Here is a 19,376-nt window from a genome sequence, read left to right on the forward strand (position 1 = left end):
TGAGAAAGAAATATCTTTCCTTTCATGTCCTCTACCAAAATGTGTACTTTTGGATGCATCCCAGGCGCTGCATCTCAGGGTGCCTTGGAAAATGTATCTCAGGATGTCTAACTCCTGTGGAGCTACATTTCTTGGGGGAGGGGGGCACCAAGGTATGGCATCTTACAAGTGTCCAAAACAGCATCCAAGCCACTAGGGATTGGGGGCAGGGAGAAAAAGTATCTTCTCATCTACCAGCTGGTTGGCTGCTATCAGGACAAGTCTGGAATCTAGCAAAAACAACAACAAATACAACAACTAATGTTTATGCTTCCGGTAATTGTTCCTCCATGAGGTTATTAATCAGTATGTGAAAATACAGCAATTAACCCTGTTGACCGACTGCAGAAATTTTTTTTTGCTTGATTCTGAAGAGAAGCTGTGCCTATGAGCAGAACCACAAGTGACAAAAGGCACAGATTGGACACTTGTCTGCTTCCCTCCAGTTTTGATGGGAAATGTAGGCAGCTTGGCGGAATGTTGGACAAGTGACAGCTGAAAAGTTCATTGGACAGCAGTCGGAGAGCGAAGCTGCGAGACCAGGATGCCTACATTTCCCATCAAAACTTGAGGGAAGCTGACAAGTGTCCAACCTGTGCCTTTTGTCACTTGTGGTTCTGCTCTCAATCTCCTAAAGCAAAGAAAACACAAAATCAGTTAAAATTATGTCTGCAGAATTTAAGCAAATTATGTTGTGTATTTTAATAATTTCTCATATTAGTATGATAATATTAATGCAAACTTCTCGTTAGAATCCACATCCATTCAAATTTATTGGGTTATTGATTTACGAAATCTGTCATTTGCATCTTTTGCTAGTATGAGAAGTTAACATTTTCCAATCAAAAGCCCCAACATCTGAAAAAGTGTGTTCACTTTATGAGAGTTCTACAGCCAACAGTATTGATTGACCTTCATCAAAATAAATATGACATTTAGTATTCCTTTGTCCGTCAAACAGTCTGTCTAGCTAATCTAATAGGATCTCATGCATCAATTTGTACAAGGATATAGATATAATAAAAAGGCAGGTTAGGAATCAAAAGGATGTCAATACAATTTACAGTATCATTCTGCTCCGATCTTGTAGAGCCTCTAAAAGATCATAAAGTTATAGAGAAATGAATGCCTGGAAACAATGCAGAACCCTTAGGCCACGTTTGGAGTATATGAATGAAATGGTTTTGAATGAAAAATTTAAGGTTTATGAAAAATTACTTGAAGGAATGCCAGTTTTCAGATTGTGAATAAAATAGACAGACTTTTGTTATGGATCGAAACAGGATCTCAATTATTCACTACTTATGTTTCCTCCACGCTTTTTGTGAAAATGCTCTCTATATATTATTTCGTTGCTCCGAAGTTCAACGTAACCCTGGAGTCAACATTTTACTCTTGTTTTCTGTTACAATTTGGAAAATTGTCTCCCAATTTCAATTCCATACAGTTGGTTAAATGCATTTATTTCATACTGCATATGCAAAAGGAAGGAAAAAGAGCTACATTTTCTGAACTTAATTGCTCCTGATATCCTTCATAATTTGAATTTATTTCAACATTCTGCATTTCCCTCGTGGTTAGTGTATTAAATCAAATGTGGTGTGTTTTTGTGACATCGTCTATATAGCATAAATAAAATATTTTCATTTGTAAATAAATTGTTCTCATTATACTTGAGTAACCTTTTTGCATTCTGCTTAATAAATAGTTTGGTGCAATTTGAAAACATCCAAAGGAGGCTTTGTGGCTTCGACATTGTCTCTTGTCATTGTTATTTGTGAACCTTTACTTGACATATTCCTAGTGAACTGAATGAACAGTGGCTGGGCAAGTTCAAGGAGGATAACAACAACAACAACAACAACAACAACATTGAATGTATATACAATGACTTAATGGATGACTTAATGCCGCACTCAGAGGGATTGATAAAGTGTGCTGCTATTGTTGTTGTGGTTATGGTTATGGTTATGGTTATGGTTATGGTTATGGTTAACAACAACAACATTCGATTTATATCCTGCCCTTCAGAATGACTTAACACCCACTCAGAGCAGTTTACAAAGTATGCCATTATTATCCCCACAACAAAACACCCTGTGAGGTGGGTAGGGCTGAGAGAGCTCTAGAAAGCTGTGACTGACCCAAGGTCACCCAGCTGGCTTCAAGTGGAGGAGTGGGGAATCAAACCTGGCTCTCCAGATTACAGTCCCATGCTCTTAACCACTACACCAAACTGGCTCTCTCTCTCTCTCTCTCTCTCTTATCCTCACAACAATCACCCTATGATGTGGGTGGGGCTGAGAGAGCTCCAAGAAGCTGTGACTGACCCAAGGTCACACAGATGGCTTCAAGGGGAGGAGTAGGGAATCAAACCCAGTTCTGCAGATTAGAGTCCCACTACACCAAAATGGATAAGGGTATACAGAGGATTCTAGACAGTGTTCTGGAAACAAGAGCTTATGGGCCATTAACAACTGAAATTCAACAAATTGGCGTTTCTCAGATGAGATGCAGTAAAGAAGAAAAGCTATAGAATTACCCAAAGCTTTTCCAGTATAGAGGCAGGATCATGTTTAAAAATTGGCTACCCATGGAAAATGATTGCTGGAGTGTACAATTCATTTATTTAACAGTCAGACACTTGAGTAATATTGGAGGCAATTGTGAATGTTACCCAGCTAAATACTAGCAAGGAACTCAAGAATTCTCATTAATGAAATAATTTAAAGGACAGATGGCTCAACCTATAGGTCTAGCAGTAAAATCTTGAGTGGCGTTAATCCAGTCAAAGCCCATTGACTTCAGTTGGCTTAAACTGGAGTAACTGCGCTTAAAATTTCATTGTAGGTCACTCAGATACAAGGACTGCTCTACTACTAGGGTTGACAACTGCCTGAAGAAAAAATTGTGCAAACCCTTTCATAGAGGCTAAATGGTTCATTATTTATCAGGTCATGTAATACATATCCATGCCATGGAAAGTTGCACCTACCTGTTTCCATACATAAACCTTTATTAAAATGACAGGATGTTTTTCTCAAGGGCACTTGGCAACACTAAATTATGTCCCCTGCAGGGCGTTGCGTTCTGCAGACAAGCAACTCCTGGTGGTCCCTGGCCTGAAGGACATCCATCTGGCCTCAATCAGGGCCAGGGCTTTTTCTGCACTGACCCCGGCCTGGTGGAACGCTCTCCCGCTGGAGATCCGGGGACCTGTGGGACCTGTTACAGTTCTGCAGGGCTTGTAAAATGGAGATGTCCCGCCGGGCTTTTGGCTGGGTGCCAGCGGGTGTCCCCCTTCTTCCATCTAAGACCACCACTTTTTCTGGGGCTGCCCTTGGCCACCTACTATGCCCATCTACTATGCCCATATATGGACTCCCAAATATTTATTTAAATAGCCTGTCCCTGGATTATTTTAATGATTTTAAAGAATATTATTGATTTTATGATTTTTTGATTAATTCACTGTGTTTTATGAATGTTAGCTGCCCTGAGCCCATTTGTGGGGAGGGCCGGGTATAATTCAAAGCAAATAAATAAATAATAAATAAATGCCACCACTTTGCAGATTGTTCTTATTTTTGGAATCTTTGGACAGAATTTGTTCATATGTGTGCACAAAATACATCCAAATGGATAACACTAAAAGTGGCAAGAAAGATGGATCATGGAACCTGTCTTCACCATTCAATAGCCTGAATTTAAAAAGTGAGGTGGTGTGTGTGTGTTATGTGCCATCAAGTCGTCTCCAACCTAAGGCGACCCTATGAATGAAAGACCTCTAAAACATCCTACCTTTAACAGACTTGTTCACACCTTGGATACACACCTTAATGTGGTGAGGGAGTTTGAGTGTGTCAGTGAAGCTGAGAGCAACACCGCCAGAAGCACAGGCTTGGTCAAGAGTCTAAACTTCTGGAAGAGTCACTGAAGGTGGAATGGTCAAAGCTGAGACAACAGATTCAGGGCCAAGGTACAAGTGACGAATGACACTTGAACGGCAAGTGGATTGAGTGGAGAGCAAGTCGAGGGCAAATGAACAGGGAGGAATACGCTTGCCGTTTAAGTGTCATTCGTCACTTGTAGTTTGACCCTAAGATGCATCCACCCCCTTCTGGAATCAACGGTCACATCAGCAGAAGTGAACTGAATGTTCCAATGGTAATGGGAGTGGAGGAATTCTTGAAGTTTAGCTACTGGACAACAGCAGTAGTGGAAGGTGACACTAGTGGAGGATCTTTCCCAGACCATGACAGTATCACTACAACTAACCCTGGTTAGTACTGTGAAGCGGAAGAAGGCAATGGTAAACCACTTCTGCTAATCTCTTACCTTGAAAACCCTATAATGAGACAATCCAAAATGGAAAAAGATATAGTAAGGTGGTGAGTTGACATTTATTTCTGTCTTACGTGGAACCTACTGATAACTGGGCACCAGTCAAGAGAATAATAAAAGTTTTCTAGGGAGGAAATATTTCAGTGACGTTGAATCTTTTCTTCTCAAGAGTCTTTGTTTAGGGAAGCGGATTAAAAATAGAAAGCAGGTGGCACCCAAAGCCTCCAACACTGCAATCTTAAGAACACTTATCTGAGAATAAGCACCACTGAATAAATTTGAGTATGTTTCTGAGTAAGCCTGTTTACTCAGATAGCCTACTGGCCTTGCCCTACTGATAGAGTGCACCTGTACATGCAGGATCTCTGTGCATTGACTGAATGCATAAAAATTCAGCTTGTGATCAGCAACATTTGGAAACATTGTCCCCAATCACAAGGAGGGAACATAATGAGGACATTGCCTTCATGGGGAGGCACTGTGCTCACTAGCGGAGGCTGGAGGTGGGCCAGCATGCTCATGCCCTCTCTCTAGTATGCACCCAGTCAATGCACAGAGAGAACACGTGTAGAGGGCTACTGAATAATCCGATTGTCCAAAATTAGCCAGGTATGGAGATGTCCAGTATGAGCTTATGCATGATCCTGTCCCTATTCTACCACTCCACTGAGCAAAGTTTTATTTCATTTACTCAGGGCTTTTTTTTCTGGGAAAAGAGGTGGTGGAACTCAGTAGGTTGCCCTCGGAGAAAATGGTCAGATGGCTGGTGGCCCCGACCCCTGATCTCCAGACAGAGGGGAGTTTAGACTGCCTTCCGCGCTGCTCAGCAGCTCAGAGGGCAATCTCAACTCCCCTCTGTCTGGAGATCAGGGGGCGGGGCCACCAGCCATGTGACCACTTTCAAGAGGTTCTGGAACTCCGTCCCACCGTGTACCAGCTAAAAAAAGCCCTGCATTTAAATATCTATGCCCCACCATTTCCTTTGACTCAAATGTGACGCCCTCTTCCAAACTCAGGAGTCTTCCATTGGAGAAAAAGCCACTTAAGTTTCAAGAAGTCTCCATAGGCAGGAGGAAGGCAACTTGGAGGATGTGTGGAACTACCTTACTATGTTCAATGAGTCTTGTTGCCCAGTCAGGTCATTTAACTAGGCTTGCAGGAGATGTAAGGTAATGAAAAAGCAACAGTATTTCAGGTGGATATTAAATGTTGTTTTTTTTTAATTATTATTATTATTATTATTATTATTGTTTTTTTAAGGGATTAAAACTAAGCCATAAAAGACATTATCAAAACCACTCTTGGCAAATTGTGAAAAACCCAAGAATTACAATAAATGAGCATTTTAACTTTGTTGCATGGGGGGAATTACTTCTTTGGCATTTAAAACATCTAAAATTGGTTTCCAGATCTCATAGGTGGATATTAAATGTTTTACGACGTTTCACAGATGAAAAATCAGTGATATTTAATTCAGCCCATTTGATACATGGTAGAAGGTTGTTCAATATGTTAAAGTATTAAATCTTACAACAGCTCTGGTTGTCCATACGTTAGAATAACTGCAATTCAATCACATTCAGCAATAAATTTATTGCCTCAGTTAATTTGTTGTGGGGGCTGGGAAGCAGTGCATATTTTCATGGTATCAGTGCCCTCAATTTCCCTGCATCCAGATATCTGAGGCCTAGAACCTGGAAGAGAAAGTCAAAATTGGAAGAACTTTAGTGCATCAGTAATATGAATTGCTACCTTTAAAAAACTTTTCCAATATCTCCCAAAAAACCAGAAGAGGGTAAGTATTTTATGAGTGATAAATACCAGGAAAAGGACATAAATAAGGACAGTTGCATGATTCCATAGTACTTTTTTTCTTCTTTACCAAAAGTGAAATGTATGTCTTAAATGCTCCGAAAAATCTGAACAGATTTTTTTTATCACTGAAGCTCAAAACAGGAGAAGTTCAACTCTCATGGTACATTCTTAAAATAACACATTTTCTTAGGCATTTTCACAGTCCAAACAACACATGGTCTAAGTGTCTTTTATGTTGGTTTTATCATGTGGTGTAATGTACTGCAATCTCATGATAATCACTCTACAAAGATTAGATAAAAAGAAAGAAATGGAATTTCATATTGGGAGGAACAGGAAGATAGCATGGAAAGGACTTTTGCAAGAAAAGAATGCTGATAATTAATCTGTCTCAGCGGCTTGTTCAGACAATTAAGATGTTTTAACTCTCACCCACTCAGTTACTGATTCCATAAATATATAGCTTTCTATTGATTGTAAATCACTTTGTAGGTCTACGCTGCAAGTCTATCATTTTACTGTTAGATAGATTTCATAAACTGGTTTATGCAATTTGTAAAAAGTGCAAACCATGTTATATCTGACTATTGGATTATGAAATTATAAACACTCCCATTTCAGGATATAAACTTTCTATGGTATGCTGTTTGGGAGGCTTAGGGCATTTCTTTCTTCTTCCTTCCCTCATTACTTTGTTTTAGACCACATATGATTTAAAAGTGCTTTGGAGCTTCTTTATCTCTGGTCAAGTGACTATGCTACAATGAATAGTTCAGAAGGACTTGATAGGCCCAGAGATCTTTGTCTCAAAAGAATATCTTTCTGACTAGTGTTCATGTAATTGTATAAAAATGAATATTAAGACAAAAATAAGGGAACCGCTTCCTCTAACAGGTATGAATATTAACCAAATACACTTCAAACATACCAGGCAGGATCATATGATCCCCTTGGATCCTAAATTAGGTATTCCTTTTACAGAGAAAGACTTCCTCCAATAAAGAGTTACTTTTCTGATGAAGAAAGGCTTCTCTTGATGAAGAAATTTTTTCTTTGTTGAAGGAAGTATTTCTCCATTGGAGGAAAAGTTGGTGCAAGTGAGACATAGAATCTACAATAGTGGAAGAGAGTCATAGGATCCAACCAACTCTTTTTTGCAATTTAAACCTCAATATATAGAAAAGAGGAAGAGTCTAGTAGCACCTATATGACTAAAAAAAATGTGGTAGGATATGAGCTTTTGTGAGTCACAGCTCACATCTTCAGATGGTAGTCTTTGAGGTGGTACTGAAAGTGCTGTACACACACAGCTGCCGGACTATTAAGCATTAATCACTCCCAGAATCGGATAACTTTGAGTGACAGGTTACTCCAAGGCATCTGATTGGGTAGCATGAACTGGAAAGAGGAGGGTCTTTTTTCAGTCCTAGCAGAGAGAGATCGAGTGTGAAGAGTTGGGAGATGGAGTCTTAATGGAAAGCAGTTTTAACACCATCAAGAGAACTGGGGAAAGTTGGCAGGGTGGTTTGGGAAGTAGGTGCAGACTCCCAAATGGGCCAAAGCATGGGGATAGATCTTCTAATGAGGAGAGATTTTTTCCCCTTACCCAGTCAAACAAGGAGATAGATCTGGAGAGTGAAGGGATCCCTGGTCAGATGTGGATGGAAACCACCTGGGGAGACCTTCTAATTCAGTTAATGACTGAAGGAAAGCACTGGTGTGTGCAGAGAAGGCAACTGGGGCACTAGAAAGTGGGTACCAGCATTCCTAACTCCAAAACAGAAAGAGGATACTAAAAGAAAGTGTGCTAGAAAGTTTGTGGGAAAACAAGGGAACCAAAGCCTCAAAAGAGAAGTCTTTAAGTATCTGTGAAGAGCATAAGAACTGCAGTCTGTGCATGTTCTTGTTTTACCTCTGATGTGTGTGCATATGTGTGTGTGTGAGAGAGAGCGCATGCATGTCTGCGTATGTGTGTGCATTCAATCACCTCAGATATTTTCAACCCCTGATTTCACGTGACTTTTCTCCAATAAAGTAAATAAATGAGTCACTTATTTTATGGCATTTTAAAAACCCCTCTGGTGCCATTTCTGTTGTTTAAGGACGAGGAAATGTCATAATTAGGGGTGTGCACAGTAAAAAAAATTGGTTGATTCAGTTCAGTCCTATCGAACAGGGAAGAAAATCAGAACTTGGGGAATACCGAATTTATTCCCCAGTTTGGTTCAACAGTACAAAGCAAATTCAGAAAAAATTGGCCATTGTTTCCGATGGAAAACTCAACTAAGAAATTTCTGTTGCTTTGGCGGGGGGGGGGGAGGGGATCATTTTTGGATCATTTCACTAAATTTGCAGGGGACCTACTCCTAACTGACCTCTAATGACTCCCCAAGTTTTATAAATATTGAACCTCAGGGGCTGTTTTATGCCCCCCCAAAAGTTGCCCCAGCTACTTCCAATCTCCATTATTCTCTATGGGGAAAAATATGGGGATTATCCAGGAGGCTGGGGGTGGCATTTTGAAAGAAAAATCCACCAAACTAGCTGAGGACCTACTCTTCACTGTCCTTTAACTACCTCCCAAGTTTCATGACTATTGGACCACAGGGGCCATTTTATACCCCACCCCCAAAGTAGGCTCCCCAGACCACCTCCAATCTCCATTATTCCCTATGGGGAAAACCTATGACTAGCCTATCTTAAAAACACTTTTTAAAAGTTCACACATCACAACTCTCCAGATACCCAAAAAGTAAACCCAAACACCACTAGGTTAAGTTATCAAACTGAAACAAGGACCCCAACAACACCTCCCAGAAGAACAAGCAACATCAGTTGCTCTGTATTCTTGGCATTTGTGAGGGGCAATCAGTGGGAAGGCTTCTAGTGTCCCTTCCCCACTGGCAGACTTCCTGATGACGCTTGGATTTTTTGGCCACTGTGTGACACGGAGTATTGGACTGGATGGGCCATTGGCCGGATCCAACATGGCTTCTCTTATGTTCTTAACCAAATTTTATGCCAAGAGAAAACTGAACCCAGCAAAAAACACCAACCAAACTTCTGTAAAGAAAGCCCCCAAATAGGGGAAACAGCCCCTTTCCAAAGAAAAAATGAATTTAATAAAATGAACAGGAACTATTAAACTCCAAACAAATTACCCATAACAGGATAAAACAGAGGAACAAGCAGCAAAATGAACAGCAAATATAACTAACTTTGAAAGCCAGAAATCAAAGCCCCCCTACTCAAAATCCCAACCAAAGCCACTCCCACAGCAAAAAAGCAGTTTTTAAAATGCAAACTTAAAAAAAAAAACCCCTTTCCCCTCCCCTCCCCATCCTTCCCAGATGCCAGGCCAACCCCCTCCTCCTAAGGAGAGAAAAATCCCCAATGAGTCTGTGACTCTCAAACCAGGCAGCAGCCGGGAATCCACTCCACTCACTGGGCAGCAGGATCCAGTCACAGTCCAAAGCAGGCCAGGAGAAAAAGCCAGCAGTAGCAAACAAGCAGTGTCTCTCATTCTTCGGAACAGAGCAAAATGGAGGCGTTCTTGAGAATCCCTTTGGCCAGAGACGGAGAGCTGCAGCAAGGATTAGCCACTCATACACTCCCTCCCTTCCCCTTCCCTCTCCCCCTTCCCTCTCCTGCCTCTGACTCACTCCCCCTCCCATCTCCCCCCTCCCATCTTGTAGAAAAAGGAAGGAAGCAGTGTTTCTTTGCTATTCCTTAGCAAAGAAGCAGCAAGGAACAGCACTGCCGTGCTTCCTGAAATTTACCGAATTTTCCTGAATAAATTTGGTAAATTTAAATTATGTAAATTTGGTAATAAAGATTAAGTTTGGTAATACCGAATTCTACCGAATCAGGTAAAATTGGGTATTTTTGCCAAATTTTGAACCTGAATTACACATCTCTATTCATAATGTCCAAGAGAGGCTTTATGCCTATCAAGTAATGTAGGGAGGTCAGGAATCCTCTTGATAAATGAACAGCAGGTCGGGCTATGTTAATGGTTCTGTTTCTTCTGCCCACACCCATACTCTGATCATCCATAAAGCTCAACTCCCTGCAGGTCAGGCCCTGTTCTATATACCTTCATTTCTGTTGTGAGGAGCAGGGTCTTTTCCCTAGTTGCCTTAAGGGTCTGGAATAATGTTCCTCTAGGAATACCTTCTGCGGGGCTGCCTCTCCCTATATAAGCCCTGGAGGATGCTCCAATCCAGCTGTTAATGATCCCTGGCCCCAAGGAGGTCTGCCTGGTATCAACCAGAGCCAGGGCCTTCTTGGTCCTGGCTCCAGCCTGGTGGGATGCTCTGTCGCAAGAGACTAGGGCCCGGCTGGATGTGTTATCTTTCTGCCAGGCCAGTAAGACGGAGCTGTTCCACCAGGCATACGGTTGATGCTGGCTAGGGCCTGCCTGTCGGCCAAATTGAAAAAATCTGCCCTCCCTGTCAGATGTATTCTCCACCCAGCCTCTCTGTTAAACATCTGTGGAGAAGACTGGGTGGTGGATCCCTTTTTTGAGAAGTGCTGCCACATTGTTTTAAATATTTATAATACTTATGTGATTTTATTTCTGTTTTAAGGGGTGTGTATATATGTGTGTGTGTGTGTGTGTGTGTGTGTGTGTGTGTGTATTCATGTTTTATATTGTATGTAATCCACCCTGAGCCTGCTATTGCGGGGAAGGCGGAATATAAATCGGATTAAATAAATAAATAAATAAAATAAAAAATCTTTTGTGGATTGTTTTCTGTACACTAGATTCTGAACACATTAGCACTACTACCTGTTTATTTTTTTTTCAGATCCAGATTTTCAGTTGATGGGAATTTCATAGATACAAGGAGAACAAAGGTCCCACAGAATTATTTTGAAATGGTTCTGTTGATCTATACTTGTACAATATATGAACTCTTTTCTAAAAATCATTCCCAAGCACTGAATTCTTTGGAGAATCCTATACATGCTTTGCTAATAAAAAATTTCAAAACGATCAAACACAGTATTTTGCTAGCAGTACTGAAAGCAAGATTAAATGTAATATATCACAGAGGGATCATGGGAATTCTACAGAACATCTGAATGAACTTTTTTGTCTTTCTCCTTTTTTAATGAAAATGAATGAGAAACTTGCAAGTTTACACAAACTTCCCTTGAGCTCCTACTACTTTTTCTGTAGACAGCATTGTAGTAATTGAACAGAGCACCAAGATTGATGTGAGGATTAAAGGTTATGAGCTAAGAAGACAGGCTGGGAGCTGAAATCCATAAAGCCCAAGAATATTAGGTTCTTGAAATGGTATAGAGCATATCAACTCGAGTAACTGTTTCAGCCTAACTGTGCTAATTGGACAAGAAGATGTGAAGAGAAATTAAAGACAGCTGAAGAGCTGGTCAAAAATTGCTCTTTCTTAGATGAAATACACACTGTATTGAAGTAGGAATCAAATGGTGTATTGAAACTATTAAGATTCCATGCATATTTATTCAAGGTTGTCAAAGGGGGAGAATAGTGGGACGACATTTTGGGGACTCTCATCACCCCGGGAGCCCATGATGTTGTACAAGTCACAATGGCTCTTGACGGTCCTGGGCCTACTGAATTTAATGGGTCTTACTTCTAAATAAGTAAGCATGGGACTGCAACCTGGCTGGAATTTGTAACTAGCCTACAGCATCTTCATTTACACTGAGTAGGCAATAAACGACATATTGAGAGCCAGTTTGGTTAAGAACAATCGTACTCTAATCTGGAGAACCAGATTTGATTCCCCGCTCCTCCAGTTGAAGCCAGCTGGGTGACCTTGGGTCAATCACAGCTCTCCAGAGTTCTCTCAGACCCACCAGCCTCACAGGATGATTGTTGTGGGGATAATAATAACATGCTTTGTAAACCGTTCTGAGCAAGTGTTAAGTTATCCTGAAGGGTGGTATATAAATTGAACGTTATGATATTATTGTAACACACTTCTTCAAGGAAACCAACTTTGATAAAGGTTTTCAAGTGATCTACTGTGCAGCTTCTAGCACACATCTTAAAGACAATTAAGCGGGGCCGTTTCTTGCCATACGTTCCCTGAAAGGCACTCTGTTCAGCTGATAAACTTCTGCTGGTGATCCCTGGTCCCAAGGATGTTTGTCTGGCCTTGACCAAGGCCAGGGGCTTTTTGGCCCTGGCAGCAGCCTGCTGGAACCCTTTTCTGTTGAAGCCAGGACCCAGCGGGACTTGTTACAGTTCTGCTGGGCCTGTAATATGAAGACCTATGGTTGTACTTGAGGTGTGGATGAATCATCTCCTAATGGGGGCCTTTTGGGCCCCCCCATTTTTTGCTAGTCCATTTTTGACAACTACCATCTCCCACCCCACAGTGCCCTAACTATGTAATACTCAGCACCACATCTCTTTATTTGTACCATCTTTGATGTATTTTATTGTGTGTTTTGTGTGCTTTTATCTTTTATTGCATGTGGATTTGAGCCTTATTGCGGCTTAAGTAGATTACAGCTGCCGCACTGTGACAATTGTGCACTCGGTAGGTAATAAAACCCACTGTGGGCGCAGGCGTTGACATTATTGCTCTTGCTAGTTTCTGCTCCCCATTCAATAACTGAGCACCTGTGGCTCCAGCAATGCTGTTGCTGCTTTCCTCTGGTAAGGGCACCACCTCCCCTTCTCCACCCCCCTCCAACAGCAGTAGGGACTGTTGTATTTCCTGCAACCTACCCATATGATATGCTTCTGGAGGTGAATATCTTTTCTCCTGTATCAGCTCTGTCTTTTAAAACTACACTTCCTAGCTAACATTGCATTTCCCTACACTTGATGAACACGTGCCAAGGCGTCTTGTGTAGAAAGACTCTGGAGGGTCTGCAAATCACAGGAGGGCAACAGGAGGCTACTTATCTTGCAATGCCTTCCCCTCAGCAGATGTTTTACTGCTACAATCATGGAAGGAGCCTGGTGGAGCCTTCCACTTCATCTTCATGCCCTCCCTCTTACTTTCTTGTGTGGCTTCGCTTCTGTGAGTTGGGGCTTGGCGTGTGTATGTCATAATAATAACATACTTTGTAAACCGCTCTGAGTGGGCATTAAATTGTCCTGAAGGGCAGTGCATAAATTGAATGTTATTAATATTATTTTTATTTGTTGGGGGTTGTGTGTGGGAATCATGGAGATCAGAGTTTTTTGGGGAGAATTTTCTTAAGACTTTTAAGGAAGTTAATAAAAAGGAAAAAAATCACATATTTATACGAAAGAAAAGAATAGGAATAAGTACCAATTTTCTCTGTGAAAAGATATATAAGTATTACATATTATACACTAACTTCAAAATTACCATGAGTAAATACTTCTCCTTTCCCACTAAACATTCTTTCCCTACCTCCTAATCTTCAAAGGCACAAACCATCAATTCATTTCTTTCTGTTCCTCACAAAAAAGTCTATAAGGGGTTTCCAGGTAACCAGATATTTATCTAATGTCTTTAGAAAACATAGAGATTAGTAATGAATATGAGAAACTGCTTTTTAGAGTGGCAGCCCTACTGGCTTCCTGTGCTGCTCTATGAGTAGCAAGCTGTTGGCTCAGTCTTAGTACGGCATGTCACAAAGGGCATTTCAGGTGTCTTAAGTAGACATGGGCAGGAACCGCATTACAAACCAAAAAAACCCCCACGAACCGCCAGATAGTTCATGATCGGGTGTTTTGTGAGGGTCCATGGCCAATGAACCAGTGTTCGTTGGAAGCCCGGTTCATTGCATTCGTCTGCGGTTCATGAAGCCCGACAGTCAGGTACCATCAATCAATTCCCTTGGAAACGGAGCTAGGGTAATGCCTGAACTCTGTCTGCACCCCTTCTGTCTCCCTGGAAACCTGAATTGAAGCCCAGCTTACCTTGATTGGCAGGTCTTCCTTCCAACTATGGAGTTGCAAATTGGTTACAATTGGTTACGTGGGAGAAGACACCCGGGGGAGGGAGGGGGAAGGGTGTGTTCTGTAGCCATGGGCACTCCAATCTCATCCCTGCAAACCCTGATAGGCAGTTCTGACGGCCAACCGCTTGTACTCTGGGCCAATGTCAACTGGTGGCTCTAATTGTATCGAGTGGGAGTTTCCTGGGGGCCTCAGATTGGAGAGGGTATAACTCCAAGGTCCCTATTGCAATCTTGACCAAACTTGGGTGCTGGCTGGGGGAGAGCCTGCTAAACGCTCCCTGGGAATATGGGCTCTCTAAGTGCAATGGAGGCTGTTCCCACGCCCACAAACCACAAACCACGAACCAGTTTGGTAACAGGAAATGTTCATTATGGTTCGTTTGTTCGGGTTCGTTGGCGGCACCGAACCACAAACCGCAGGTTCATTAATTTATTTTGGTTCATGCCCATGTCTAGTTTTAAGCTGTGATGAGGCTGGAGGTGGTGAGGCCGGACAATTCAGAGGTCAAAGACTGACCAGTAGCACAAGGGGACCCTCACTTGTGCCCTTTGAAGGCAATGGGCAGGTATTTGGAGATGTGGGGCAACACCCCTGGATATCTTGGGGAATGCGAGGTTGCCTGCTGAGAGTTAGGTACTCATTCCTTCTGAATCAGAGCTGCTTCAATGGCAGCAGGCTTGGGCCTCCCTGGCCATGTCATAAAGTGGATAAAAAGAAAAATGTAAGTGTAACTAAAAATGTAAGAAAATAGATTAAAAACACAGGTATAATTTAATTCATCAATTCAAAATACATAGATTAAATTTAAAAACATCCACAATACTGTTTAACAAATAAGTACTATAACCTTGTATATATGCATAGTCAAATCATTCATATACAGGTAAATTAGTACATTTAATCTCCATATGTACAGAACCAAAGCTCTTTCCCCTCCATTTCCTATTCAAGATCTATTTTGTGCTGGGTCATGCATTTTTATTTATTTATTTATTATGTTGATAGAGTGCTGTTTATGAGATATCATAAACACACACACACACACACACACACATATATATATAAGTCATAAGGGCCTTCCACTGAGGAGGGCCCTTGGGCTGAAATGCATCTGGTTTTTGGTTTTGTACATATGAAGATAGTCTAATGAATGCTGATTTAATGGTGAAAGAGCATATTGAAGTCCATACCCCACCCCTGGTTTTTCTTATCAGTTTAGGATATTTTTATTGTTCTGCTAACAATAAAATTGTTATATATATATATATATATCAGTCATAAAGGCCTTCCACTGAGGAGGGCCCTTGGGCTGAAATGCATCTGGTTTTTGGTTTTGTACATATGAAGATAGTCTAATGAATACTGATTTAAAGGTAAAAGAGCATGTTGAAGTCCATACCCCACCCCTGGTTTTTCTTATCAGTTTAGGGTATTTTTATTGTTCTTCCTATTTTAAATTTGTCTTTTTGCCAAACTTAGTAATACTTTTTATCCATTTATATTCATTTTGCAAACATTTTGTGCTACTTGTATCAAGTCTCAGAGAGCTATTCAATTTAATATTATGTTCCTGCTGTATTGACAAGTCAAATCCCATCAATAGAGTTATGCAGAACTATACTTCTAAAGTATCTAAATATTAAGCACTCTGGGATCTGCTTAGCTTGAGGGGCACAGTGCCAACTCTGGCAATGTACCATGGAGGATATGAGCCATTACAAAACTGTGACGAGTCATGGGTATATTAAAACGACGATCAAATCAGTTGTAATGATCAGCGTCTCTTTTCCTTGTTTTCCTACAGTGCTTTATTCAGACTTTTTCTCCCTTAAACAATCAAAGTTTTAAAAGCTTTTTTAAAAGCCATTATCTTTTCTCTGTTCATGTGAAATCAATATTGTTGCACACATGATTACGTTCCTTCATCGTAAGCTATTCCCCCCACAACCTGATGATACTGCAGAGAAATGAGCCGCGTGAAACAGCACATAATCCTCTAATTTCTGTAATTCCTTATCAGAGGTGTTCAGGGTACATGCATGCCTCTCATTCATAACTGAAGTTTCTAAAACAAGAAGTCATCTTAATTCAGTGGGGCATAAACAACAAGCCAATCTCCAGGGCAGCATACACTTCCTTATAGGCCACATTTTGGAGCTCTGGTTAAAGACTGTGGGCTCAGCAAGCAAGCCAATGAGCTGAAAAGAGATGCCGGAGTACTTCAAGGCCCATTTCATCATAGCTGGGATTGCAAACTGCGTGTGTTGCTTTACTTGTTTACATTTGCTTATGCCCTCCTTAGGAGCACATTACACTTCATGGTGCAGAACTACTGAAGAAAGTACTGTCAAAGGTACTGCCGTTGTGACTTCCAGGTACTCAAGAGTCTTGTATTGAAATAATCTTCAACAAGATGATGTTGCAAATGCTGAACAAGCCACAAGAACAGAGACCTTTAGCATTTGTATGCATGTTTCAAGAACATAAAGGTCAGCAGTGTTTATTCTGACAGGCAGAGGCTCTCTGGGGTCTAAGGCAGAGGGTTTTTTCACATCGTTTGCTTACCTGATTCTTTTAAATGAGATGATGGGGATTGAATCTAGGACCTTCTACATACCAAGCAGATGTGCTGCCACTGAGGCATGCCATCCCCTCATACACTACATACATTATTTTACTAATCTTTACAGCCAGTCTGTTACGTAGGCCAGCAGTTATTTTATTTTGGTTTTCAAAACGTGTACTTTGCAGTTCAAAATCCTCAAGCTCGCTTCCAACATAGCTATAAAAAACAGAATAAAACAGATTGGTTTAAAAATAACCATATCAAATTATGGACGGTGATAGAAAGACACGTCTACCTGGAGTACTTTACAGTTGTCTTGGCTGGGGAAAATAGCTGGGTGCAATATGATGTTGCTCCCTAAAACTTAGTTAGCCTAATATTAAAATCATGGATGAATGGAATAGACACCCTGGTACCTAAGTGATACTATTGATAAGCTAGGGGTCCACAAAGAACCACTGTGGGGTGCAGAGCTGCTCAATCCAAATTGCTGGCCAAGGCTCCTGCTCCTGCCTCATTTTGCTTCCTCCATTGCCTCCATTTTGCTTCCTCCATTGCCTCCATTTGCTTCCTCCATTGATGCAAGGTTGATTCCTTGCATCAACCAAGGAATAGCTAACCCCCTTGCCCTCTCCCTTCAGTTTCATTAAAAGCAATGTGACAAGCTGTGCGTGCCCTTCAGGATTCCTGAATTTCCCCGAACTTCTATTCCTCGGCCTCCTGACTCACACAAGACTCTTTAAAAACTGTAACAAGTAGGAGTGGGAAAAATGGAAACATACCCAGAAATCCCTGCTTTGTTTCATTACAGCAGCTTCTGGAACAGAGAACCAATCCGGGAAACCAAATTATAATGGCATGCTCCCATGCAAAGTTTGTGCGTTTAGTTTCGGTTTGTTTCCTAATTCACAGCGGTGGCAGCATCTTGTCTTCCTGAACAACATTCACCAATTGGGCCCCAAGGGGAGAGGGCCCTTACATTATTCTGTTGGCCGGAAGGAGGAATGTGCACAATAAGGATAAGTGAGCCTCCCCCCATCACAACCTGGGAAATGGCATCGTCTTCCTGCCAATCGGGTCCTCTCAAGTGGACGACCCCCCCCCCTCCTCCTCACCTATCGACTTTCGAAACATTTGGAAGTGTGAATGTGCAGACTTCAATCCTAGGCTGCAATTCTAAAGACACTTCCTTGGTAGTATGCACTATTGAGTAACATGGGACTTACATCTAAGTTGATCTGTTTAGGATTGCTCTCCCCCATTTCTATGAGCCATTGTACTACTTTGCCCTTTCAAAAGCCATCCTGCCTGCCCACAGCGAAAGGAGAAGTTATAGAAAAAACACAGGCATTTATAGGCAGCAGGGAGGGGCCAGGTTCAGACAATCACGCTGTCTGCCCACCTGCCTGCCGGCTTGCACTTGGGCAATGGATATTGGTGGCAATTAATGTAAGAACACTGCCACATCAGAGAGAAAAAACTGCAAAGCACAAGGAAACGGCATCAACAAGCAACGGCAGGATGTGAAGGCAATGATTTGTCCCCTCCCCCTTAAGAATCAAGAAACCGACACAAGGCTTGGGTACTAATGGGCCACTTTTATTTAAACACACTGTCAACATGACAAGGGCCTAACTAGTGGCCCAGATCAAGCCCTGGGTTCACCCCTGGACCTCTACCTTGACCTGTCTGGGCAAACCCCACTGCCCCGGGTGTGAGTGGTCCATGCACTTGGCTGGTACCCAGCAAATGGTTCACCCCTTAAAGCTCCAATCGCCTCAAGCCATGGAGCCTGAGTGAAGGACTTGTACAGGGGGCCCCACCCAGCAGTCTCCGGGGAAGCATGTCTATCCTGACAGATTCCAATTCTCCAACAATGTGCTAAGGGTGCTCACCGGCGTGCTAATTTTCTCAACTCTGTCCTGCCAGTGGACAACCTATTTACAGCTCCACCGTAACCAATTACCACAACCCAGGCATGCAGTGCAAAGTAGGTGAAAAAACAGCTCTCCCCCTCAGCCAGTTGGGGAAAGAGGGAAAAATTCCTATCTGGCCCTGACAACCAGCAACCGGGTAACCCTGCACTGCATTGCATGAGGAGTCAACTGCTGGCCTGAGTGGTGGAGACACCTTATAAGGTGCTTGGCTCTGCCCCCAGGCTGAGGCATGGATGCCGAGGAAAGGAGCGCGGCTGCTTTCCCCTTCTGGGATGGCAAACATGGCCCCTGCTCCCAGCAGCCTTTGCCTGCCAGCCAGGGGAACCAAATTATTAGCATTATAGAAAAATAAAAAAGTGAATATTCAATTCAAATACCTTTAATGACATACAAAAAAGTGAATATAAAGCAGGATTGTTTTTATTTATGACGATGCCCTGCAGCCCCTGTGTCAGCCAATTTCCCATCACAGCATGCACCTAACAACATTCACCTTCTTCAGGTCCATTATTGGTGTGTGTATGTAGTGTAATTAAGGGTAAACTTGGTAGATCAATGGTTTAGAGGGAGAACTGTGTTCTTTGTGATTTTGGTGCCATTACCTCCAATGCCATCTGCCCCAAAGATACTGGAAAACCTCATTGCAAAGAACAGGGCCAAAACTCAAAATAATTGAAACAAACAAACAGATAAGTTCTGAGGAGGAAATGCCCCGTTTTTTAAAAAAATCAAT

This window comes from Eublepharis macularius, chromosome 10 (assembly GCF_028583425.1).
Source record: "Eublepharis macularius isolate TG4126 chromosome 10, MPM_Emac_v1.0, whole genome shotgun sequence".
Lineage (NCBI taxonomy): Eukaryota > Metazoa > Chordata > Lepidosauria > Squamata > Eublepharidae > Eublepharis > Eublepharis macularius.